Genomic DNA, 25,924 nt, shown 5'->3' on the forward strand with positions numbered 1-25,924 from the left:
GAGATCAGCTGGGACCTGCCCTTCCACGCCAGACGCTGGTGCTTCGATTGCCAGCCAGGCCTAGGGACTACACCCATGCAAAATTTCATGCACCTGGCCGCTAGTAGTACATATGTTTTTTAAAATCATGTATTTTTTTCTTTATTGATTAAGGTATTACATATGTGTCCTTAACCCCCCCTACCCCCACCCACACACACTCCCCGCTCATGCCCTCACCCCCCTGTTGTCTGTGTCCATTGGTTAGGCTTTTATGCATGCATACAAGTCCTTTGGTTGATCTCTCCACCTTACCCCCACCCTCCCCTACCTTCCCTCTGAGGTTTGATGGTCTGATTGATGCTTCTCTGTCTCTGGATCTGTTTTTGTTCATCAGTTTTTGTTGATTATATTCCACAAATGAGTGAGATCACGTGATATTTATCTTTCTCTGACTGACTTATTTCGCTTAGCATAGTGCTCTCCAGCTCCATCCATGCTGTTGCAAATGGTAGGAGTTCTTCCTTTTTATAGCAGCGTAGTACTCCATTGTGTAGATGTACCACTGCAGAGCCACTCATCTGCTGATGGGCACTTAGGCTATTTCCTAATCTTAGCTAAGGTGAATTGTACTGCTATGAACATAGGGGTACATATATCCTTTCTGATTGGTGTTTCTAGTTTCTTGGGATATATTCCTAGAAGTGGGTTCACTGGGTCAAATGGGAGTTCCATTTTTAGTTTTTGTTTGTTTGTTTGTTTGTTTTTCATTTTTAGTTTTTTAAGGAAACTCCATACTGTTCTCCACAGTGGCTGCACCAGTCTGCATTCCCACCAGCAGTGCACAAGGGTTCCTTTTTCTCTGCATCCTCACCAGCACTTGTCATTTGTGGATTTGTTGATGATAGTCATTCTGACAGGTGTGAGATGGTACCTCACTGTTGTTTTGATTTGTATCTCTCAGATGATTAGTGACTTTGAGCATTTTTTACAACTGATTTTTATCTATTGATCTTATATAATGCAATCATGCTAAAGTTGCTTATGAGTTGCAGAGCTTTTTTTCTAAGTTCCATCAAATTTTCGACACAGATAATAATGTGTCTGTGAATAAAGACAATTTTACTTCTTTCTTTCTAATGTAGTTTCCTTTTATTTTATTTTTCTTGCCTCCACTGTGCTGGCTAGAACATCCAGTACAATGTTTAAGAGAAATGGTGAGCAAAGAAGATATACAAATAACCCAATAAACACATTAATAAATGCTCAACATCATAGTCACAGAAACAATATTCACAATAGCCAAAAGGGAGAACAACCTAAGTGTCCACCAACAGATGAATGAATACATAAAATGCATATAACCACACAATCGAATATTATTCAGTCATAAGAAGGAATTAAATTTGATCAATGCTATAATATGAACTTTGAAAACATTATGCTAAATTAAATAAGCCAGACAGAGAAGGAAAAAGATTATATGATTCCATTTCAGTAAAACAGATTACCAAGGGCTAGGATAGGGGAGAATGAAAAATTATTATTTAATGGGTATACAGTTTATATTGAGGATAATGAGAAAGTTTTGAGTGTAGACAGTGACAATGGTCACACAATACTGATTTGTATTTAATGCCACTGAAATGTACACTTACAAACTTAAAATGACACATATTACATATATATATATATATATATATATATATATATATATATATATATATATTACCACAGTAAAAAGAGAGAATGCATAATCATTTCTCCAAATTAAACTTTTGGGCTTCTGTTAAGTTATAAATGCCTGGAGTCAGCTTCCTAATTCAGAATATATAAATGCCTGTGTAACTATTGTTATATGTTACTTTCTTACCTTTTGAAAGGAATATGCCAATTTACCGTGACAATAATAATGTATCTATTGTCCAATGAGTATTGTAATTATATTTATGTTTATGGTGTTAAAAGTAAAGATGCTGCATAAGGGTTTAAATACACATTTCTTTGATCAAAAAAGGGGGGATATTGAGAGTGGACATCTTTTTTTATTCCTAATCCTACGGGAAAGCATTATTTCTTTTACATTAAATATGATGTTACTCATAGGTTTTCCATACATGCTCTTTTCAAGTTAAGGAAGTTTCTTTCTATTTCTGAGATTTTTATCAGGAACAGATGTTGGATTTTATATACTTTTTCTGCATCTACTGAAATTATATGGTTTTTCATGTTTCAGTTTTTAATATGGTGAATTACATTAATTTTCAAGTTATTAACCAACCCTACAATCCTGAGATAAATACCTCTAGATCATGATATATTTCCTTTTTCTATATTCTGAATTCTATTTGTTAAAATTTCATTTGAAATTTTATATTACTGAGAGCTATTGGTCTGTAGTTTTCTTTTCTTGCAATGTCTTTATCTGGTTTTGGTAGCAAAGTAATGTTAGTCTCAGACAATGAGTTGAGAAGAACTTCCTCCTCTTCAATCCCTAAAAGAGTTTGTATGGAATGGTATTACTGTGTCCTCAAATGTTTGATAGAATTCACCTGCGAAATCATCTGGATTTGGAGTTTTCTTTGTGGGTAGGATTTTTAACTATAAATTCAATTCCTTTAAAGTTTACTCAATTTCTTCTTGAGTAAATTTTCATACTTTGTATCTGTCTTAATCCATTCAGGCTGCTATACCAGAATACCGTAGATTGGGTGGCTTATAAACAGCAGAAATTTATTTCTCATAATTCTGGAAGCTGGGAAGTCCAAGATCAAGGCATTGGCAGATTCAGTGTCTGTTGAGGGCTGGCTTCCTACTTCACAGAAGACTGTCTTTTTGCTGAAACTTCACTTGGCAGAAGGGAGCCAGGAGTCTCTACGGGTCTCTTTTAGAAAGGAACTAATCCCATTCATGAAGGTTTTACCCTCTTGACCAAAGCACCTTCCATAGCCCCACCTCCAAATACCATCACATTTGGGTTTAGGGCTCAAGAATTTGAGAAGGGGACAAAGACATTCAGTCTTATACCAAGTGTCTTTCAAAGAATTTGTCCACTTCATCTAAGTTATCAAATTTACTGGCAGAAAGTTGTTTATAATATTCCCTTATCCTTTTAATATCAGTAGACTATGTAGTGATGTCATCCCTCTCATTCCTGATATCATTAATTTGTGTGTTCTTTCTTTTTTTCCTTATCAGTCTGGCTAGAAATTTATCAATTTTATTGATCTTCTCTAAGAACTAGTTTTTTATTTCACTGATTTCTCTCTATTGCTTTTCTGTATTTTATTTCATTAATTTCTACTTTTATCTTGATTATTTTCTTTCCTCTGTTTATGTAAAATTTAATTTGCTCTTCTTTTTCTAATTTCTTAAGCTGGAAGCTGAGGTCATTAACTTCAGATCTTCTTTTCTATGTAGGTATTTAGTGCTATGAATCCCTCGCCAAGCAATGTTTTAGTGGCATCCCACAAATTTAGATATCATGTTCTCTTTTCATGTGGTTCAAAATATCTTAATTTCCCTTTCATGAAATATATTTTCTTTGACCAAGAGATTATTTAACAGTATGTTCGTCAGCCCTGGCCTGGGTAGCTCAGTTGGTTAGAGAGTCATTGCGTACACTGAGGTTGCAGGTCGGATCTCGTCAGGGCACATACAAGAATCAACCAATGAATGTATAAAAAAGTGAAATAAATTGATGTCTGTCTCTATCTCTGTCTCTCTCTGTCCCTCAAGTCAATTAAAAAAAAAATGTTTGAAAAGCACTGGCCGAGTGGTTCAGCTGGCTGGAGTGGTGTCCCATACACCAAAGGGTTGCGGGTTCAATTCCCAATTAGGGCATGTACAGAAGGCAACTGAGGAAGGCAACTGATCAATGTTTCTCTCTCCCTTCTTTTCTCTCTCTCCCCCCTCTTTTCTCTCTCTTTATATATCCTCGGGTGAGGATTTAAAAATACATACATACATTCATTCATACATACATACATATGTGTTTTCCAGGTTCCAAATTTTATACTTGGGGATTTTCCAAGAATCTTCAGTTACTGATTTCTAATTTAATTGCATTGTGGTAAGAGAATATCGTGTGTATGACTTGAATTCTTTTACATTTATTGAGACATTTTATGGCTAAGAATATGGTCTACCTTACTAAATATACCATGTGGACTTCAGCAAAATATGTGTTCTGTTGTTGGACAGAGAACTCGACAAATACCAATCAGGTCAAGGAGGTTAAAAATGTTGTTCAAGTCTACTATATCCTTGTTGATTTCTGTCCTCTTATCCCATCAATTATTAAGACTGGTATTGAAATTTCAGACTATAATTGTAGATTTGTCTCTTTCTCCTTTCAGCTCTATCAGATTTTGCTTCATGTATTTTGAAGCTCTGTTATTAAAGGCATAAACATTTAGAACTGTTATGTCTCTTTGATTAACTGACCCCTTTATCATTATGAAATGACCTTCTTTATCTCTGGTAAATGTTATTGTGTATTAAGAAAAGCTTTTGAAAATAATTAAAATACTTATAAAAACTTAGATTTATAATTTAATAATTAAATTACTTTTTCCAGCTATAGCTAAGATAACCTTTAGCAATCAATTTCATTTCACCTTACTGTTTAGAATGACATACATTTTAATAAATAAATGCTGTTGACATCAGCAAACTGTTATATTAACTTCAATTTACAAGGCTAAATGTAGTTTACACAATTCCTCTCACTGTAACAAAAAGACTTTTTTTAAGCTTCAATAATATCTGTGTGTTCCAAACCATGCAAAATGAACGATGAACTTTGTTTAAACAACAAAGAGGGTACAGTTTTATCAAAGTTATTTGCTACAGACAAGCAATTTAAAATAGGTCCTTGGTGATTCCATTTAGAAGACATTATCAGCATCAGTTAAGCTGGCTGGGTCATGAAACTACACAAGTGAAAAAGTAAGTCATCTCTGATAAAATCAGTTCCTTTTCCAGAACACAAAGCAGTGCAATTCTCTACTATTACACCTGCCACTGAAAGTTTTATAACAAAGAAGGGTTGTGCCCAGCCGGTGTGGCTCACTGGAGCATCTACCCATGAACCAGGAGATCACAGTTCAATTCCCAGTAAGGGTATATGCCTGAGTGTGGGGTCGATCCTCAGTAGGGGTCATGCAGAAAGCAGCCGATCAATGATTCTGATTCTGTCATCATTGATGTTTCCATCCCTCTTTATAAAATCAATAAAAACAATTTAAGAGGAGGAGGAGGAGGGGGGGGGAGGGGGAGGGGGAGGGGGAGGGGGAGGGGGAGGGGGAGATGAGAACTGCAAACACAAATGCCAGTCGTGAGAACCAGAAAACACAGGCTGCCACTAGCAGTCAAATCCATCCAACTGTTGTCAAATGAACTTAGCAAAACCAGAACTTCCCTTTTTGCCTTTTTAAGAGAAGCTAGAACCCAGGATTTCTATGTAAATCTCCAATTTTTAAAATGTCGGCAACTAAATCAAAATTCTTAAACACTAGTAAGATTAAACAAACACATAAGCAGGGTATATCACTCTAAAGCGGGGGTGGGGAACTTTTTTTCTGCCAGGGGCTATTCGGATATCTATAACAGCATTCACTTAACATAATTCACTTAATATAAATGTATGTTGCTATGAAAAAAGCTCCTAGGTTTATTGAATTTCGAGTCCCATCTGAAGTTGCCTTGGCAGGGCCAGACCAAATGATTTTGCAGGCCTTATACAGCCCACAGGCTACCCCTGTTCTAAAAGGTTAAGTCTACAAAAGAACAATTTCTAAATTCCATTTAAAAAATTAACCCGGTTAGCCTGGCCAATGTAGCTCAGTTGGTTGGGCATCGCCCATGCACCAGGAGATTGCAGTTCAATTCCTGGTCAGGGCACGTGCCTGGGTTGTGTGCAGGAAGCAGCCAATTGATGATGTTTCTCTTATCAATGTTTCTCTCTCTCTCTCCCCCCCTTCCTCTCTCTCTAAAAATCAATAAAAACCTCTTTTTAAAAAATTTAACCTGGTTAAATATCTAACTTCACCATTAAACTTATATGAGTCGATGAACCAAACTGTGTATCAAATTGATAATATCCTATATAATAGAAGGCTAATATGCAAATTGTACCCTGGACCAGGAGTTCGACCAGGGGGCAGGGCCATCTGGCCAACCGCCCACGGCCCCTGCCCCCAATTATCCCCCCCACACACACCCCAATTGGGGGTGGGGCCGGCTGGCCAACCTCCCATTTCCCCTCCCTTCAGCCAGGCCTGGCCCAATCGGTCCCAATTGGGGCGGGCCAGCTGGACCCCACCCATGCACAAATTTGTACACTGGGCCTCTAGTCCTATATAACAGAAGCCTAATATGCAAATTGTTCAACTGGGAGTTCAACCGCTCGCTATGATGTGTACTGACCACCAGGGGGTGACATATAACAGGGCGGGCGTTAGTGACGCTGTGCTGGCAATGGGCAGCAGTGGAGGTGTTGCCGTTCCTGATGAGAGCTGGACCATGGCGGGATGATGGAGCAGGTGAGTGAGAGATGCCAGGCCAAGGCGGGTGTGAGCGGGAGCCCAATCACCCTGCCAACCACCTCACAGACTACGACCAGTGGGGGAGGGGGGGTGGCTGCCGTAAGGCTCCCAGGCACTGAGGGAGCTGGGCGGGGGGGCCCAGCCCCCATCAGTCACCCCGCAGTCGGGATGGTGGAGCAGGTGAAGGGGCGACACCAGGCCAAGGCGGGGTCCCAGGTGGGGCTGCAAGGCTGGGGATGTGAGCTGGGGCTGTGAGCCTGGGGGCACGAGCCGGAGCCCGATCCCCGCAGGCCACCCCAAGGGACCCCACCCATGCACAAATTTGTACACCGGGCCTCTAGTAACCATATAAAAGGGAATGAAAGCAGAACTAATCCAAGTAACTTTTGAGCAATTTATTTTAACATTAAGAACTGAAAAGAAATCTTGAGCTTTACTTAGAAGGCTTGCTTTTTATAGTGATACTAGAGGCTTGGTGCACAAAATTCGTGCACTTGGGGGGGGTCCCTCAGCCTGGCCTGCACCCTCTCAGTCCTCGGGGGATGTCCAACTGACAGCTTAGGCCCACTCCCCGGCAGTAGGACATCCTTAGAGCTGCCACAGAAGTGGAAGAGGCTCCCACCACGGCCATTGCGCTCGCCAGCTGTGAGCCTAGCTCAGGGCTTCTGGCTGAGCAGCACTCCCCCTATGGGAGCACACTGACTCCTGCGTTGAACGTCTGCCCCCTGGTGGTCAGTGTGCATCATAGTGACCAATCATTCTGCCGTTTGGCCAATTTGCATATTAGCCTTTTATTATATAGAATGGCCGTAGCAATTATAACATTATTCTGTATGTATTCTGTGATGGAACAACTGTTGGAAACCAGAGTTCTTGTTGTGAGAAAAGGGAGATATAAATATAGAATGGAGAAGGCAAGTAAAATCTATCTATCTAAGCGACCGGCCGATAGCTATGATGCACACTGACCACCAGGGGCAGATGCTCAACAAAGAAGCAGAAACCACAGGCAAGGAAACATGGAACAGACTGATGAATCTCAGAGGGAAGAGGGGAGAGTGGGAAGAGATTAACCAAAGATCTTATATGCATACTAAGTGGGGTCCATCAGCCTAGCCCAGCCGTGGGCAAACTACGGCCCACGGGCCGGATCCAGTCCGTTTGAAATGAATAAAACTAAAAAAGAAAGACCATACCCTTTTATGTAATGATGTTTACTTTGAATTTATATAAGTTCACACAAACACTCCATCCATGCTTTTGTTCCGGCCCTCCGGTCCAGTTTAAGAACCTATTGTGGCCCTCGAGTCAAAAAGTTTGCCCACCCCTGGCCTAGCCTGTGGGGATCGGGCCAAAACCAGCTCTCCGACATCCCCGAACCGAGGGGTCCCAGATTATGAGAGGGCACTGGGCCTCTAGTGTATTAGAATTGAATTAGAGGTATTAAATGAATTCATAGCTTTAAAAATACATATATACTAAATATAACGGGGTACCCTGAATTGGATCAGAGAAAAGAAAAAGCACATATATGGTAACACTAGTGAAATTAAAGCAAAATCTGTATTTTAATTAATAGCAATGTAATGATATTGATGTCCTCATTTTGACAAATGTACTATGGTAACATAAAACATTAACCATAAAGACATAAAGAACTCTTAGCACCTTTTCAACATTTCTGTAAAACGAAAATAATGAAAAAATAAAATATTTTAATCCTCACCTGAGGATATGTTTTTATTGCTTTTAGGAGAGGGGGAGGAAGAGGGGGAAAAAGGGGGGGGGGGAGAGAAACATCAATGAGTTGTCTCCCATACCCACCCAATCAGGGATTGAACCCACAACCTGGGTATGTGCCCTGACTGGAAATCAAACCCATGACCTTTCAGTACACAGGACAACACTCCAACCAACTGAGCCACACCAATCAAGGCAAAAAATAAAATATTTTAAATATGTATTCAACATTATTGATAATAGACAAGTGGAAAGAGCCCAAAAGACCATCAATTGATGAAGAGATAAATAAAACACAGTAGTACATCCATACAACGGATGTCATTCAGCAACGAAAAGAAATTAAGTACTGCTACATGCTACAAGCTGGATGAAGCCTGAAAACATTATGCTAAGTGGAAGAAGTCACAAAAGACTACATATTGTATGGTTCTATTTATATGAAATGTTCAAAATAGAAGAGAAAGTAGACGGTGGGCTGCCTAAAGCTAGGGGGTTGGGGGAAATGGGGAGTGACTGCTAATAGGTATAGGGTTTCTTTTTGGGGTGATGAAAATGTTCTAGAATTGATCATAGTGATGGTTGAACAATTGTATGCTAAAAACCAACGAACTATATACTTCAAATCAGTGAATTGTGTAGTATGTGAATTATAGCTCAATAAAGCTCTTAACAATGCATGTATGTGTATCTCCTCCTTCTCTCTGCTAAAAATAAAATCCAGAAGCAGTGTCACCCCACAAGCAATAAACAAATGCAGCACCTAAATTTTTATTTCTCTTTTTTTTTTTAAGGGACGGGGAGAGACAGAGAGAAAAACTTCGATGTGAGAGAGAGACATTGATTGGTTGCCTCCCGCACGCACCCTGACCAAGGCCGGGGATCAAGCCTGCAACCTAGGCACGTGCCCCCCGACCGGAATCAAACCCTGGACCCTTCAGTCCATGGGCCGACGCTCTATTCAATGAGCCAAACTGGCTACAACTAAATTTTTATTTTTTAAAACCACCCTCCACCGTAGGATACTAGCTCCTTGGAAAAATGGCCAATAATATCAAGACTGGGCAAGAAGAGTACAAGATACCCTTAGAACATCTTATGCAAAGGAGAAAACAAAACAAAACCATTGCTCAAAGACTAATGGGGGCCTATCAAAAGGACACAGGAACTAGCTTGAAGAGTCTCCCATTGGCCAGTCTGTGAATAATTCAGCATCAAAATGAATGACAGTTATGGAGTATATAACACATTTGACTTTTTTAAGCCTTGTGTCCATACTGATATTATAAAAAGTGAAAGAAGAGGAGGGAAGGAAAGGAATGCTCCTTACAATAGAATGCCAACTAATAAACATAATAGTAAAGATCAAAAACCATATTACACCCTAGCTCAGTTGATTAGAGCATCATTTCCACAGGCCAAAGTTGTGTTTTTGATTCACCATCACCCCACCCCCGTTGGGGCACATTAATGCGTTAATGAATGCATTAATTAAGTGGAACAACAAATTGATGTCTCTCTGTCTCTCATCAGTGAATTATAAAAACCACATTACTATTGTCACAGTATTTAGATTTGAGAATTATCAATGGGTACTAAAACCACTGAGTAGAAGGGGATTGGAAATAGGATATTTATACAATCTCAGACTCTTCCCTAGAGATACTATTACAAAGAAATAAAATGTATCACCAGAAATCTGGTGGCTACCACTTCAACCAAGTAATCAAATTTAACATCACTAATAATTTGTCAAACTGATATGACATACCTTCTGTGATGCACTAAGAAGGACATCACATTAGTTATATAGTGTTAAAAATGCATAGCCTTCATCTAATCATGAGGGATGAGGAAGACAAACTCAAACTAAAGGGCAGAATTCTAAAAAATCAAATGTCAATATCATGAAGAAAAAAAGTCCAAGGTATTATTCTAGATTAAAGATTAAAATCTGAGAATCAAAAGATAACAGGAAAATCTCTAAACACTTGGAATTTAAACATACTTCTAACCAAGTTATGGTTCAAGAGGAAATTTAAGGAATTACAAAATATTGTGAATTGAACAAAAAGGAAAGACAACATATAAAAATTTGTGGAATGCAGTTAAAGCAGCACTTACAGGGAAATGCAGGGGTGAGCAAAAATAGGTTTACAGTTGTGAATATGCAAAACAGTTTATTCCTTCAATTGTAAGAAAATAGAAAGAAAAAAGAGCACACAGCAAAAATAAACCCCAAGAAAAAAGAAGAAAGAAAATAAAAAACATTGAAGAAAAACTGGCCGGGTAGCTCAGTTGGTTAGAGCATTGTCCTGATACACCAAAGTTCCAGTTCGATCCTTGGTCAGGGTACATACAAGAATCAACCAATAAATGCATAAATAAGTGGAACAACAAATCAATAACAAATCAATGTCTGTCTCTGTTTCTCCCTTCCTCTTTCTCTAAAATCGATCAATAAATAAACATTTTTTTACAGGTAAAAGGAAGAAATAAAACTCTCCCTATTCACTGGCAGGACTCTATGTAGAAACTCCAAGTAATCTACCAAATAAGTAACAACTAAATGTAATCAGTGATACTAGAATCAGTGATACTAGAATGGATCAGGAAACAGAAAAACAAAAAAATGCTGTAATGTATATTATTGGAAAAATTTTAATGTAGACTATATATCAGATAATTTTGTAACAAAGCTAATTTTCCTAATGTGATTATTGTATTGTGTAAGAGAATGTCCTTGTCCTTCAGAAATACATGCTAAACTTATTCTCAAACTAGGGTCCCAGTGCACAAATTCATGCACAGGTGGGGTCCCTTAGGGTGGCCTGAGGGGATCAGGCCCCAGCTCGCGCCCCCAGCCTTGCAGCCCTGCCTGGCACCCCGCCTTGGCCTGGTGCTGCCCCCTCACCTGCTCCACCATCCCGCCTGCCTGCTCCCTCAGGGCCTGGGAGCCGGGCTGCGGCCCTGCCCCCTGCCACCACCGCTGGTCGCTGTCTGTGGGGCAATCTGGCCCCCACTTGCTCCCACCTTGGCCTGGCACCACCCACTCACCTGCTCCACCATCTTGCCGCAGTCCCCATACACCAACGTTTCTCAACCTGTGGGTCGCAACCCCTTTGGGGGTCGAACAACCCTTTCACAGGGGTTGCCTAAGACCGTCGGAAAACACATATATAATTACATATTGTTTTTGTGATTCATCACTATGCTTTAATTATGTTCAATCTGTAACAATGAACATACATCCTGCATATCAGATATTTACATTATGATTCATAACAGTAGCAAAATTACAGTTATGAAGTAGCAACGAAAATAATTTTATGGTTAGGGGTCACCACAACATGAGAAACTGTATTAAAGGGTCACGGCATTAGGAAGGTTGAGAACCACTGTTATATATGGTTTTACTGATGGTCTTAGGCAACCCCTGTGAAAGGGTCGTTCAACCCCCAAAGGGGTCGCAACCCACAGGTTGAGAACCGCTGCCATACACAATGAACTAATGGACTGCAACTAGCCTAAAGCTAAACCAAACCCAGGTCCACCTTGGAATGGAGACTCTGGACACTGGCTTTACTTTTAGCTCTGCTGAATCCCCAGCTGCACCTCTTCCAGGACTGGATTAAGGGAAATGAGATTTTGCAATACCAGGGATGTAATTCCACACAAATAACGCTTTCTAGCACATCTTATCCTCCTGTAGGGACCTCTGGAAATGCTTATTCCAATGGCACCCCAAGAACCCCACTCCCACTAGCAATGGAGAAAGACCATCCACACATTTCTCTGATAACACAAAGAAAAGGTATAAGGCCTAAGCCTAGGGCATTCCACCTTTAGACGTAGGAAAGAGAATCTAGAAAACATGACTGAGAAGCAACTGCCATAATTCAGAAAAAAACAAGTCAGGATGATATAGCATCCAGAAAACTATTGAGGTTTTTTAAATAATGGGGACTAATCAATTAACTTTGTCAAATGTTGATGAGAGGTAGAGTAAGACAAAGTGAGAAAGTAGAGAAAATGAGTATGAGCAATTCTTTTTGACATTTTTTGCTGTAAATGAGAAAGAAAAGTGGATGTGTGTGTGAGAGAGAAAACAGAGATGGTACAGTATGTTCACATGCTTATAAAAATGACTCAGCAGGAAAGAAAAGATGATACAGAAGAGAAAAAGGATAACTCCGGAAGCAAAATCCTTAAATAGGCAAAAGGCAACAGCACAGATGGAGGGGCCATATATATGTGGCTAACAGTAAGAAAGTGAAAAAAATTAAACAGACTTCTTGGTAATGAAACTGGAAGAGAAAAATGACTAGATAATGCTAAGGGTACATGTTTATATTTTGGGCCATAAGCTTAAAGTGAAACCAGTCAGTACTGTTATTTGCTTTCTCCAGTCACATTCAGCTGCTCAGGTTCAAGGAACCATAGAACTGGCAAAGAATTGGATTTAATCAGTTCTGAAGTTTTGCCCTGATTAGAGTGAAGAGATGAAATAGAGAGTTGATAACTTGACCCCACAAAATAGTACAGAGCACTAGCAGGTATTAAAATTCTCATTCAATGAATCAATGTAATTGGGTAAGGAAAGAATTATATATAAGAGGATGACAGACAATGAAAATGTGGTTTGGCTAATGGCCTGGAGGTCTCAATGGAATGCCAGAAATGTCAAAATAGGGAACTAGAATATATGAGTTGGCAAAAGAAGAGATGGAAGTCAAAATTAGATGCTTATAGTTTTTAAGTTATAGAGTGGGTAATAAGGTCTAGGGCAATGTTCTTCACTCTGACTACACATTAGAGCCAGCTGGAACACATTAAAAATATCAGACCAATAAAATAAGAATTTCGGAGGATGGCACACAACTATCAATATTTTTTAGCTGCCCAGTCCATTGTAATGTTCAGTCAGATTAAGAACCAATAGTCTTGGGTGTGATCATGGAAGGGAGAAGCTGAGGCAGGATGGAAAAGAAACTTGCAATCTGCAGATTCAAGAACTTCTAATGAAGTTTTCAACTATTATTCCCAACATAAATAAAAGCATGAGCTATGTTAAAAGTACTTCACATGCATTAACTAATTTTATATTCATAACAGCTCAATATTTTTAATGATGAGGAAGAATGGAAGAGAACAGAGAACAGAGTGTACTGAATTTAGAGTCCTGGTTATAGTACTATTTAAAGACTAGAGTCCCGGTGCACAAAATTTGTGCACTCGGAGGGGGTCCCTCAGCCCAGCCTGCGCCCTCTCACAGTTCAGGAGCCCTTGGGGGATGTCCTACTGACAGCTTGGGAGTGGGCCTAAGCTGTCAGTTGGACATCCCTAGCGCTGCCACGAAGGTGGGAGAGGCTCCCGCCACCACCTCTGCACTTGCCAGCCATGAGCCCAGCTTCTGGTTGAGTGGCGCTCCCCCTGTAGGAGCACACTGACCACCAGGGGGTAGCTCCTGTGTGGAGTGTCTGCCCCCTGGTGGTCAGTGCGCATCATAGTGACCGGTTGTTCTGCCATTCGATTTGCATATTAGCCTTTTATTATATAGGCTGAATTCTGGTAACTTAAATATTATAAACCCGGAAACTAAGATGGCGGCATAGATAAACACCGGGAAATAGTCGCCTCCCACAACAATTGAAAATTAGCCCAAAGGACGGAGCAAACATCGTCCAAAACAACAGGAAGGCTGGCTGAGTGTAATTTCTACAACTAGAAGAAAAGAAAAGCACGCTGAGAGCCAGAGGAGCTGCGGAGGCTGAGTGCAGAGGTACGGCGGCGGCTCGCGCGCGCGGAAAGGGGGTGGCACCTGAGGACGCTGCTGTCTTTTTGAATCACAAGCTCCCGACTGCTCTGATCTCCGGTTCCGGGAAGTCTCTGGGGACCCAGGTCTCATACGGGGAGAGGCTGCTCTCTCAGGCGGCAGCGGGCGAACTTGGGGGCAGATTTCCCTCGGAGGTGCTTGCAGCCATTGCCGGGACACTGAGACGCGTGACTCCGAGACGCGCGACTCCGGGCGCGGAGAATCAGCCATAGCTTCTTTCTCCGGCCTTTTGCCTCCCTGAGACCCCGCCCCACCCGGGCTGCGGCAGAGGCTTTTGCATGTGAATGCCCGAGAACTTTGCAACCTGATAATTACCTAACTGCAGCTGGGCCAGCCAGACCCGGAACTTCCAAGAGAAGGCCCAAGGCCCTGCAGCGGCTTGCATTGCTTCACAGCTGAGCCTCTTCGTAGTTCCTGCTGTGTGGCCTCAGGCAGGGGCTGAATTAGCACCTCCTTAGATCCAGGAGCCACTGTACCCAGTGGTCAGAGGGGGACCATTCTCCCACTTCAGACACAGCTGCTTCCCACAGCCAATTGGCCTGGAGGTCAATTCCTCCCAGTGATCCTACAACAAGCGAGGCACCAAGAGTGCACCAAGAGTGTCCACCCCAGGTAACTGGGGAGGCTGAGCCACTGGGCCCTACAGGACACCTGGCGCGCAGGCCACTCTATCAACACAGGGAAGCAGCCAAAATGCGGAGACAAAGAAACAGGTCACAATTGGCAGAAACGGAGGAGGCCAGACGACTGGATATAGAGTTCAAGGCCACGTTTATAAGGTTTGTCAAGAATTTTATGGAAACCGCCGATAAATTTAATGAATCCCTCAAGGAGTATGGTGAGACCATGGAGGTCATGAAAAAGGACCAATTAGAAATTATGCATACACTGACTGAAATAAAGAATACTTTACAGAGATCCAACAGCAGACAAGAGGATCCCAAGAATCAAGTCAAAGATTTGAAATGCAAAGAAACAAAAAATACCCAACCGAAAAAGAAAAAAGAAAAGAGATTCAAAAAATATGAAGATAGTGTAAGGAACCTCTGGGACAACTTCAAGCGTACCAACATCAGAATTATAGGGGTACCAGAAGGAGAGAGAGGGCAAGATATTGAAAACCTTTTTGAAGAAATAATGACAGAAAACTTCCCCCACCTGGTGAAAGAAATGGACTTACAAGTCCAGGAAGCGCAGAGAACCCCAAACAAAAGGAATCCAAAGAGGACCACACCAAGACACATCATAATTAAAATGCCAAGAGCAAAAGATAAAGAGAGAATCTTAAAAGCAGCAAGAGAAAGACAGTCAGTTACCTACAAGGGAGTACCCATCCGACTGTCAGCTGATTTCTCAACAGAAACCATGCAGGCCAGAAGAGAGTGGCAAGAAATATTCAAAGAGATGAATAGCAAGAACCTGCAACCAAGATTACTTTATCCAGCAAAGCTTTCATTCAGAATGGAAGGTCAGATAAAGAGCTTCACGGATAAGAAAAAGCTAAAGGAGTTCATCACCACCAAACCAGCATTATATGAAATGCTGAAAGGTATTCTTTAAGAAGAGGAAGAAGAAAAAGGAACTCTTACCATTTGCCACAGCATCGATGGAACTGGAGAGCGGATAAATACCACAAGATCTCACTTATTTGTGGAATATAATGAACAACATAAACTGATGAACAAGGACTGATCCAGAGACGGAGAGGCTTTGATTGGACTGTCGGGCCTTGGAGGGAAGGTAGGGGCGGGTGGGGGCAAGGGGGAAAGATCAACCAAAGGACTTATATGCAAGCATATAGGCCTAACCAATGGACACGGACAACGGGGGGGTGAGGGGGTGAGCGGGGAGAGGGGGGGTAGAGGGTACACATATGTAATATCTTAATCAATAAAAAATATTAAAAAAAAAAGATAAAAAAAAAAAAAAAAAATATTATAAACCCATATAATAGTTAAGTAGTTGTATTGGGCAACTACTTAAAAAAAGATGTATAGCTAATAAGCCAATCTATATCTATAAAAGGCTAAGTGTCCATCTGACCGGTACCTATGACATGCACTGACCACAAGGGGGAAGGCGCTCAACGCAGGAGCTGCCATGACGCACACTGGCCATCCTATCTAATAAAAGAGAAACATGGTAATTAGCGTACAACCGCTACCCTTCCCATTGGCTAATCAGGGCGATATGCAAATTAACTGCCAACAAAGATGGCGGTTAATTTGCATATGTAGGGGCAATGCTGGGAGGTGAAAGGGGAAGAAGCCGCCTGCCACACGGTGATTGGAAACCAAAGTGGCAGCTAAGAGCCAGGTGGCAAGGTAAAAGTGGCCCTGGGGCTCAAATGGAAGGAGGCGATGGTGGGGTCCCACCCCCTGTGCGGCCAGGCCATCAGTGCGGAGATCAGGCAGAACATGGGGATGACAGGGGCCCCGCCCGTGTGCAGCCCGCTCTGTGTAAGGCCAGGCCATCCCGGCGGAGCTCAGGCTGAACAAGGGGATAACATGGGCCCCTGCCCTGTGTGCAGCCCGCTCCGTGTAAGGCCAGGCCATCGGCATGGAGATCAGGAGGAACATGGGGATGACAGGGCCCCTGCCCCATGTGCAGCCCGCTGAGTGCGGGCAGGCCATCCGCGCAGAGCTCAGATGGAACATGGTGATGGCGGCAGCCCCGCCCCCTGTGCGCCCAGGCCATGGGCATTGGGCTCAGGAGGCTCCACCAGCAAAGCGGGACTGTGGATTGGGAATGGGCACAAGGCAGACCTCCTGGTCCTTCCCCTCAGCTGGCAGGCTCCTATCAATCTTCAGTTTCTACTGAAAGGAATGTGGCACCTCCACTGCGCAGCCTCCCAGGACTCTGACTCTCAGGCTCCGGAGTGGAGACTTCAACAAGGACTTCAGCGCCTGCTCAGGGGTAAAACCGCCACCTCCCTACACACAGCTGCTTCTGTGTCTGCAAGAAGTGCGCATGCTCCTTTCTGTGACATGGGCAGGGTGAGAGCCTGAGTTGAGGGGTTCCACCATAGCATAGCAGCTGGACCAGTGCAGGGATGGAGGGAGGGAGGGAGGGAAAGGAGCAAGGGGGCAGCCCTGGTTCCCTGCTCCTCCTCCCACAGGCATGGCCCTTGCTGCTGTCATGATAAAAGGAGTTGTGTTTTTCTAACTCTGTCTGGATAAAGGAAACAAGTGTCTGTGGATTGCTGATCTTATTCTCAGAGCTGCCAGTTAATCCCTCTGGATGCATCATATCCAACCTCCATAGGATCCGAGGGGCAGGATCAACCTTCGTTCCATAGTTGAGGAAATTGACCAATAAACACAGGTGTCTCATGCCTCAGTGTCAACTCTCGCAGAAATCTCTGGGTAATGACTCAGATTCTATATCTAAGGGTATATTTTCTTCTGTTTTCATGTTTAATTCAGCCCCAGGAATCAAATAATACAATAAAGAATAAAATGAGTTCAGGGGGCTCAGCATTGTATTCCCAGGGCCTTTCGTCCCACACCAACCACAGAGCTCAGTTATCCTGTGATGAAAGGAAAGAAAAGAGAAACATGAAAGGTTTCCCAGCTCAGTCACAGAGACATCTCATAACCACATATTAAGGACATGACATTAACTTAGACATGGAAAGGACACAAATGAAATAGAATATGGAGCCACTTGGAGTGAGAAGGCCAGCAGGGGGGCAGTTGGGGGGCAAGCAGGCCAGCAGGGGGTGAGGGCAGTTAGGGGCAAGCAGGCCGGCAGGCGGGGTAGTTGGGGTGAGCACACTGGTACAGGGGGAAGTTGGGGCTGATCAGGCTGGCGGGGGGGGGGGCAGCATTTGGGGGTGAGTAGGCTGGTGGCGGGGGGAAGTTGGGGGCAAGCAGGCTGGCAGGCAGAGTGGCTAGGGGCAATCAGGCAGTTAGGCAGGTGAGTGGTTAGGAGCCAGCAGTCTCAGATTGTGAGAGGGATGTCCGACTGCCAGTTTAGGCCCGATCCCTGTAAACCAGCAGTAGGACATCCTTCCAGGGGTCCCAGATTGGAGAGGGTACAGGCCGGGCTGAGGGACACTCCCCCTAGCCCCCGAGTGCACAAATTTTTGTGCACCAGGCCACTAGTTTAAAAATAAACCGCACCACGGACCTGGCACCGACAAACCAACACTCGGCTTCCCCCAAGTGGGACACAAGGCCCCACCACCAGCCCAGAGCAACACTCCACCAAATCGCAGCCGATGCTGCCATGGCACAAAATGCAGCCCATAGCCAGGCCAGCCCAGAAATGGTGGCTGTGGGCGCTCGGGTAACGATGTCATGTAGCAACATCCGGCTTCCTCTCCCTAGCAACTAGCCTCCTTGGAGTCTCTTCAGCCCAGGAACACAACTTGCTGTATAGCCAGGTGGAGACATTTCACACTTAACCAAATGTTTGTGAAGCGTTTTCCCATGCCTCATCTCATTTGATCCTCACAGAAGTCCTGGAGTAGGTAGATAGGAGGCTCAATAGAATCCTATTTTCTTTTCATTAGCTGGAAAATGGAGATTTAGAAAGCTTAGAAACTTGACCCAACTGAAAAGAAGAAATGGTGGACCTTGAAAATGACTTCAGGTTTTTTCACTGCGTACAATATAGTCAAACACTGCTGCAGTTAAATATTTTACCCTTTGTTCTCCCTGGGTGATCTACAATAACAATCTGCTTCATGTTGATATTTACTACTGTGTTGCTGACAATTACCTGAAAGAGAAGTTGGGGTGCTTCACTGGACTAGAAAAAGTTTAGCTAAATCAGAAAGCAGGTCTAATTAAGCAAGTTTATTCTATATCTATAAAAGGCTAAATTGATTTGTGCATCTGTCATTGTCAATTGTGAATTTGGTTGACATTTCTATTATAGAGAAAGGGCGAATAGAGATACTAAAATATTTCTTCTAATTAATTTCCTTTCAATGTGCAAGAATTTGTGCACCAGGCCACTAGTATTGTAATAACTATATATGTATGGTGCCAGATGAGTCCCAGAAACATCAGGTGGAACATATTTTAAAGTAAGCATATGATTATCTAACCCAGTGATTCTCAACCTTGGCTGCACATTAGAATCACCTGGGAATCTTTTTAAAATCCTGATTGAGACCCAGAAGTCAGGATTTTAAAAAGATTCCCAGGTGATTCTAATGTGCAGCCAAGGTTGAGAACCACTGGTCTAACCACTAAAATGTACACCTGAAACTAATACATAATAATACTGAATGTAGACTGTAATTGAAAAATTCTTTTAGAAAGACTATTCCAGCAAAAAAAATCTTTATTTTTCAAAGATGTAAAAAGTAATTTGGCTTGGACCATCGTGTTAGCAAAGTGATTTCATTATAGCATTATTTTAAGAATAAAAAGTAGACTTACTAAAATGTCAAAGATAGAAAAGGGTTAAATAAACTGTGACAGTAAAACACGTTATGCTTAAAAAGACAACAATATGAACATTAACAACAGAATTATAAACAAGTATAGATAGAAGTAGTAATATTATACCAATTAATATATTATGCAAGTGTACTAACCACTACAATGCACTCTTGAAACTAATACAAAATAATATTGAGAAATAATAAAATAAATGAACAATATTAAACATATATATTATATAGCCCTGGCCAGGTAGCTCAGTTGGTTAAAGCCTGGTCCTGACACATCAAGATTTCCAGTTCAATCCTTGATCAGGGCACATACAAGAATCAACCAATGAATGCACGTAAGTAATTGAAACAACAAATCAATGTTGATCGGTCTATCTGTCTCTATCTCTGTCTCCCTCCCTTCCTCTCTCTAAAAGCAGTAATTTTTTTTAAAACGTAAAAGATACATATAATGCAAGTACAACAGAATTAAAGTATACAGAAAAATGTAAAGTAAGATAAGAACTAATTTTTTTCCTTTAAATTTCCTTTAATCATGTTACATTCTTTTCCAATAAAAAGATTTTCAAATACCAATTTTGGCTCTATTACTCCTATTTATATAAGTACAGTATATAAGTACTTATAAGTATAAGTAGAAAACATTAAACTTTATAAACTACCTAACTTTGTCGCACAAAAATAGTCTTAATTTTTTAAATTAATTTATTTATTGTTGACAGTATTACAGATGTTACCCATTCTCCCTACTTTTGCCCACCCTCTAACAAGACCCCCCACCCCAGGCCTTCACCACATTATTGATTTCAAATAATAATGCCAAAGACCTACTGTTCCACACCAGCTGTACTATTTACAACTCTTTCTCCCAGTTTTAACTCTTATAAAGGTATCTTCAATTCCAACAAAGCACCCCATTATTACAAGTCTGTCAAACTGACAATCTGAAAGAGGTATAAATTGTGGCACCAGCATAGAGAAGATAAAATTTTAATCCATGTATTATTATGAAAGCTTATTTGTCCTTACTACCTAAGTTTCAGTAAACATATTATATTGGAAATTCAAACTAGAACAGAAATTGCGTTTTGCAAATCAGAAAGACCAAGTGAGACAACCTGTCTCTGACTCAGCAGCTTTCTTTTTACATACAACCTGTACTTAAGCTGCAAGGATAAAACTGAGCAGCAAAGCCAATGTGAAATCAATATCTGTCTTGGCAAGAAACTCCAACGAAAATACAAAATGTTTTGGTCTTTAACTCACAGATATACAAAGAGCAAAGGTACCTGGTTGGGTTATTATTCATCATGCAAAATCCTATGTGTAGCTACAAATTAGCTTTTATCAGAGATATTTAACATGTTTCTTTATAGAGAATATTTCAAACAAGTAACTTCCAAGTCTGGCACCAGGACTTGTTATAACCTACACACCACTGCAGTTCCTTGTAATTTAAAACATTGGCGTTTTAAGAACAAGCCTCACATGCCAATTTCTTCAGCTGAAAGTTCAAGTTTCTACTACAAAATACTATACGTACTTCCACAAGAGAACGCACTAATTTACAAATGGTTCTCGAGTAAAATACTCCAAAATACAACTTCAACATTTCCGTCGTGGATTTTCTATTATCCAAATTAACAATTCTAAACAGTAGTGCACTAGTGAAACATTATCAGTCCGCTAACATCGGTAATACAAAAGATCGGATGGGTAATCCTGGATGTCCACCGGAGGAACCGACGAGGGGAAAGCGTAGCCTGAGTCTGCCATCCCTAGAGAAAGGAGTCACAGCAGCCTCCGTACCGGAGAGGCTTCCTCGTGAATACAAACCCAAGTTCACTTCCGAGTTCCCAGTCCCACACCAAGAAGGCACTTCACCAACTCTTCAACTGAAGTACCAACAAAATAAAATGCAGCATGGGGGGGGGGGGGGGGGGGTTCATGGTTATACTGATCAAGAAGAGAGGGACTAAAGCTCAGAAATGTTTACCTTCTCTAATTTTGCTCTCATCACGTGTACACACAACACTGCTCTGCATTGCAGAGAGCTGCTTAATGCACATGATCACCTCGAATCAAATACCTGAAAACTTGGCGCCTTAACACCCACATCCTCCCCTTTCTTACTAGACCTTTCACCTTCCGAAGAGTCGGAAAGGGAAGACCGACTTCCACCGTAAACCGGGGCCTGGGGAGAACGCCTTCGCGCGGGTTGCACACAATTAAGCAGGCGGCTTCAATGAAGCAAGTCCATTTCCCAGACTACGAGGTTTGACAATCTCTCCGAGGCAAAAATCAAACACGGCTGGAGGTTCATTACTGGACGTGACACTTTCCCTCTCGTTCGCACACGTAGCTGCGATAACTTGCCCTAAAGTTTGCCGTGTGAAACACTCAAATAATGGGGGGGGGGGGGGAGTACTATTTAGAAACTGGGTCATTCCTTATTTGTTCTGATGAGACACGGCCTTAGGGAGGGAAAAGGTCTACGAAGCAGGAAAAAAAAGGGGGGGAGGTGGGAGAAAAAACAACAGCATCCTCAATACAGAAAAGTTACGTTACAGCTCTTTACAAAAGTCAGCCAGCACTAGGGGCTCATTCTTTGGTTTTGTGTTTAGTCACTCGGCGATGAATGGAACCTGCCTTTCTAAAAGTTTCCCCAACAAAGACGTCGCCAGGAGCGGCCACGGCAGGCAGAGGAGGAAATGCTCTCCATTTACCTGCGACACCTGCCCGCGCGCGCCCCGTTCTCGCCGCGGAGAAGCCCCAGCTCCCGCCGCCCGGCCGCAGCGCCCGCCCGAACGCCCCATCCCCGCCCCACCCTGCCCCCACCCAGGCGGCAGGCGCCCCAGGAGTCCCGAGGGCCCAGATCCCCGGGCTTCCCCGCGAGTGGTTCTCAGGAGCCCGGGCGGTGGCGTGGGGAGGCCCTTCCTGGCCCAGCCTCTCCCCCCATCACGCCCCGCAGGTTCCGGGGACTCCCCGCCCCCGGAAACCGCGGAGAAACTAGGCCGGGACGCCGGCCCCGACCCCTCTCCGCCTCCTCGGAGACCCCCCGCAGGCCGGCCTTCGGAGCTCCCCACCCCGCGTGGCTACCTGCCCTGCGCCCTCCCCGCACGGGAGCGCGGGCCCCGAGAAGGCGCGCGCGGGGAGCCTCTGCAAAAGGCCCTCCGCCGCCGCTCACCTGCCGCCGCTCCTTCAGCGCCACCCGGGCACGGCCCCTTCCTGGGGCATGGACGCACCGGCTTCGCGGCCTGGGCGCCCTTGGCGGGGCCGGGCGGGGGACTGGCTCTCGCGGCCGCCGCGGTTCTCTGTGCGCCTGCGCCGCCTCCGAGCTGGGTCTCGGGGGGCGCCGCGCTGCGCGGGTAACGGCCGGGAGCGCGGACTCGCGGCGGCGCCTCTTCTCCACCGAGGCCGGCCGTGCGGGCGCCCGGGCGCCTAGGAGCTGTCCGCCGCACGGCCGTCCAGACCGCCGACGGCCATGTTTCTGTTCCCTTTTTCTTTTTTTTTCCTCCCCTCCTTCCGCCCCTTTCCACGGAACAGCACTTTCCTACCCTCCTCCCTCTCCTTTTCCTACTGCGGGGGCGGGTGGAAGGGCGAGGGGGAGGGGCGGGGCGGGGAGGATGCGGGGGCGGGGCGCCGCGGAGCCACGCCCCCCGGGAGGCCGAGGCCGCGGCCCGCGCTCCTCCCCCGCCCGCCGGGACCCCCGCGGGTGCGCGTTGCCGACCCGCCCAGCCAGCCTGCGGGCCCGGGCTCCGCGTCGGAGCTGCCGTCGGAGCAGAAACAGTGGGGCAGAAAGGACCCAGGGCGCTCCGCGGCACCCCCCTCTGCGGAGCCCAGACTCACCGTTTGCCGCGGGTTATTGCCTTGGCCTCGGGCAGGTGGCGGCGGCGGCTCCTCGGGGAAAGGGGCGCCCAGGCGCTCGGAGTCGCAGAGGAGCGTGCGGGGCGGGATGCAGGTCCCCGGACCAGGAGCTCCCTTCCTTCCCGAGGCGGGAGCTGGAATTTCCACTCGTGACTGTGGGCCTCCGAGACCCGAGAGGGACCCGCCGACTGGCGCTCCCGAAGGTCCCTTCCCGGCCGCAGCGCCCCAGGAGAGTCCTGGGCTGCGCTCCGCGTGGCCGCCGCGGCCGAGATTTCGGAATGGGAACCGCGAATGTGGAAATGGCTCATGTAACTAATCAGTGCTCTCCTGTCTCCTGAGTAAGTGCAGCTTCCTTATCTACGGGGGCGCAGGCACTGTCGTTTCGCCCGAATGCAAGTTTGGCGAAGTTTTTGTTTTTGACAACAGTGTGAAGGTCTTACAGTAAATGAAAAAGAGTGGTTATCTGGTAAGAAGCAAACGGTTTGAAACAAATTACGAGAACTTTTTTTTAATTATTGGAATTTGGAGAACTTTTACCTGCTAACTAACCTTTCCCCCACTAAGAAATATTTGGAGTGACTTCACAGGTTCCATGGCAGGTCAAAATTAGAACTGGTAAGATCTGTGCATATCTAATGAGTATTCACATATAATGACCATTTTTCTCTTGAGAGTTAATCTCTCACTCAATCTGCATTTTCTGGCAAAAAGTATGAGATTAGAACTCGGTCATGAAGGCCCTGTTGTCAACTTCTGAAGTTTGTTGCATATATGGATAATTTGAATTTTGTAGCCAACAGCGGCAACTGCTTTCCTAACCACATTAGCAGTTAGAATCAATTCAGTTGAAATGCACAGCAATAGAAATAAGGCTTATTTAGTCATATTTTGGAGTCAGTTTGAGCCCATTGAAAACCAATCTTTGATAGTGACAATCTAGACAAGTTTAATGCTTAGGAATTTAGCTTGTGGACTTCTTCCTTTCTCAAGGTGAAATTAATAGTTTAGAAACATTTAATATAGATCAAAATTTTTAATGGATACATTTCTTTTTAAAATATGTTTTCATTGATCTTACAGAGAGAGGAAGGGATAGAGAGAGAGTTAGAAACATTGATAAGAGAGAATAATCCACCAGCTGCCTCCTATACGCTCCCATTGATGATCAAGCCAGCAACCTGGGCATGTGCCCTGACTTTGAATCAAACTGGCCAACTCTTGGTGCATGGGACTAGACTCAATCAACTGAGCCACACCAGCTGGGCTTAATGGGTACATTTCATTGACATTCATGGCTTGAGAGGTTTCTTCCCCTCTTTCCCTGTTTTTTTGCACCCACAGGAATTAATGTGAAAGAAGCCAATATATCTCTCCCATTTGATTGATGGATTTCTCTCAATTGGCAATGTAAGATTTAAGAATTTCTTGCCGAAACCGGTTTGGCTCAGTGGATAGAGCATCGGCCTGCGGACTGAAGGGTCCCAGGTTCGATTCCGGTCAAGGGCATGTACCTTGGTTGCGGGCACATCCCCAGTAGGAGATGTGCAGGAGGCAGCTGATCGATGTTTCTCTCTCATCGATGTTTCTCTCTCATCGATGTTTCTAACTATCTCTCTCCCTTCCTCTCTGTAAAAAATCAATAAAATATATATTTAAAAAAAAATTTCTTTAATTATTTTCATTATTTTAATTGTCCTTTAGATTTACCATAAAATTTTCATTGCCATTTTCCACCCCAAATTTAATAGAATGAATTTGTATGTTTTGGGCCTAATTTTTTGTCTAAAGCAGCTATTCTTAAGTCTAAAAGCTTTTGATTCAACAACCTTCTCAACTGCACTCTTATATATCCAGGACTAAAATAGTTCATTTTAATTTTTAACATGTAAATATTTTTTAATTTTTTAAAATAATATTTTTATTGATTTTAGAGAGAGAGAAAAAAACATCAATGATGAGAGAGAATCATCATAGATCAGCTGCCTCCTGCACGCCCCGTACTGGAGATGGAGCCCCAAACCCTGGGCATGTGCCTGAGTGGGAATGGAATTGGTTCATGGGTGGATACTGCACCACTGAGCCACACCAGCTGGGCTAACATATAAATATTTGTCTAAAAAGTGGGAGGGGAGCTGGAGAGTCCAATAACAACATAATTGTCATAATCACTTTAATATCGCAGTTTCAGTTGAGCCTATATAAATAAAAGATAAAAGAATCATCATTTAAAGAAGGCAATACAGACATCTGACTGGGCATAGTCACTGCAGGTTTTTGTGGATCAGCAGTGAAAAAGAGTTGAATGGAAATGTTGAAATTTTCTTAAAATTCTATTTTTTTAATTTTATTTTTCAATTAAGATATTTTTGACAGGCATCTTCAATGCTGCAGCATGCCGTATTATTTTTATCTTCTTATACTTGTTTTATCATAAACTTCTATACATGCCCCGGCCAGTTTGGCTCTGTGGACAGAGCTTTGGCCTGTGGACTGAAAGGTCACAGGTTTGATACCTCAGTTGCAGGCTCAGTCCCCAGTCCTGGTCAG

The 25,924-nt window shown here is 43.4% G+C and overlaps 2 protein-coding genes across 3 annotated transcripts in view; one reads left to right on the top strand and one right to left on the bottom strand.

The window, feature by feature from the left end:
• Positions 1 to 23,082, bottom strand: part of DENND4C (DENN domain containing 4C) — a 125,279-nt gene extending 102,197 nt beyond the window's left edge. Inside the window, exon 1 of the mRNA XM_081104264.1 lies at positions 22,698 to 23,082. The gene's annotated coding sequence lies outside the window, so the exon portion shown is untranslated. The remainder of the gene's footprint in view (positions 1 to 22,697) is intronic.
• A 209-nt stretch (positions 23,083 to 23,291) lies between these two features.
• The window catches only part of PLIN2 (perilipin 2), a 93,725-nt gene continuing 91,092 nt past the window's right edge, over positions 23,292 to 25,924 (top strand). Inside the window, exon 1 of one of the 2 annotated variants that reach the window (XM_081104260.1) lies at positions 23,292 to 23,715. The gene's annotated coding sequence lies outside the window, so the exon portion shown is untranslated. The remainder of the gene's footprint in view (positions 23,716 to 25,924) is intronic. The other variant, XM_081104261.1, reaches the window with a different exon arrangement.

This window comes from Myotis nattereri, assembly GCF_964212035.1.
Source record: "Myotis nattereri genome assembly, chromosome: 12".
Taxonomy (NCBI): domain Eukaryota; kingdom Metazoa; phylum Chordata; class Mammalia; order Chiroptera; family Vespertilionidae; genus Myotis; species Myotis nattereri.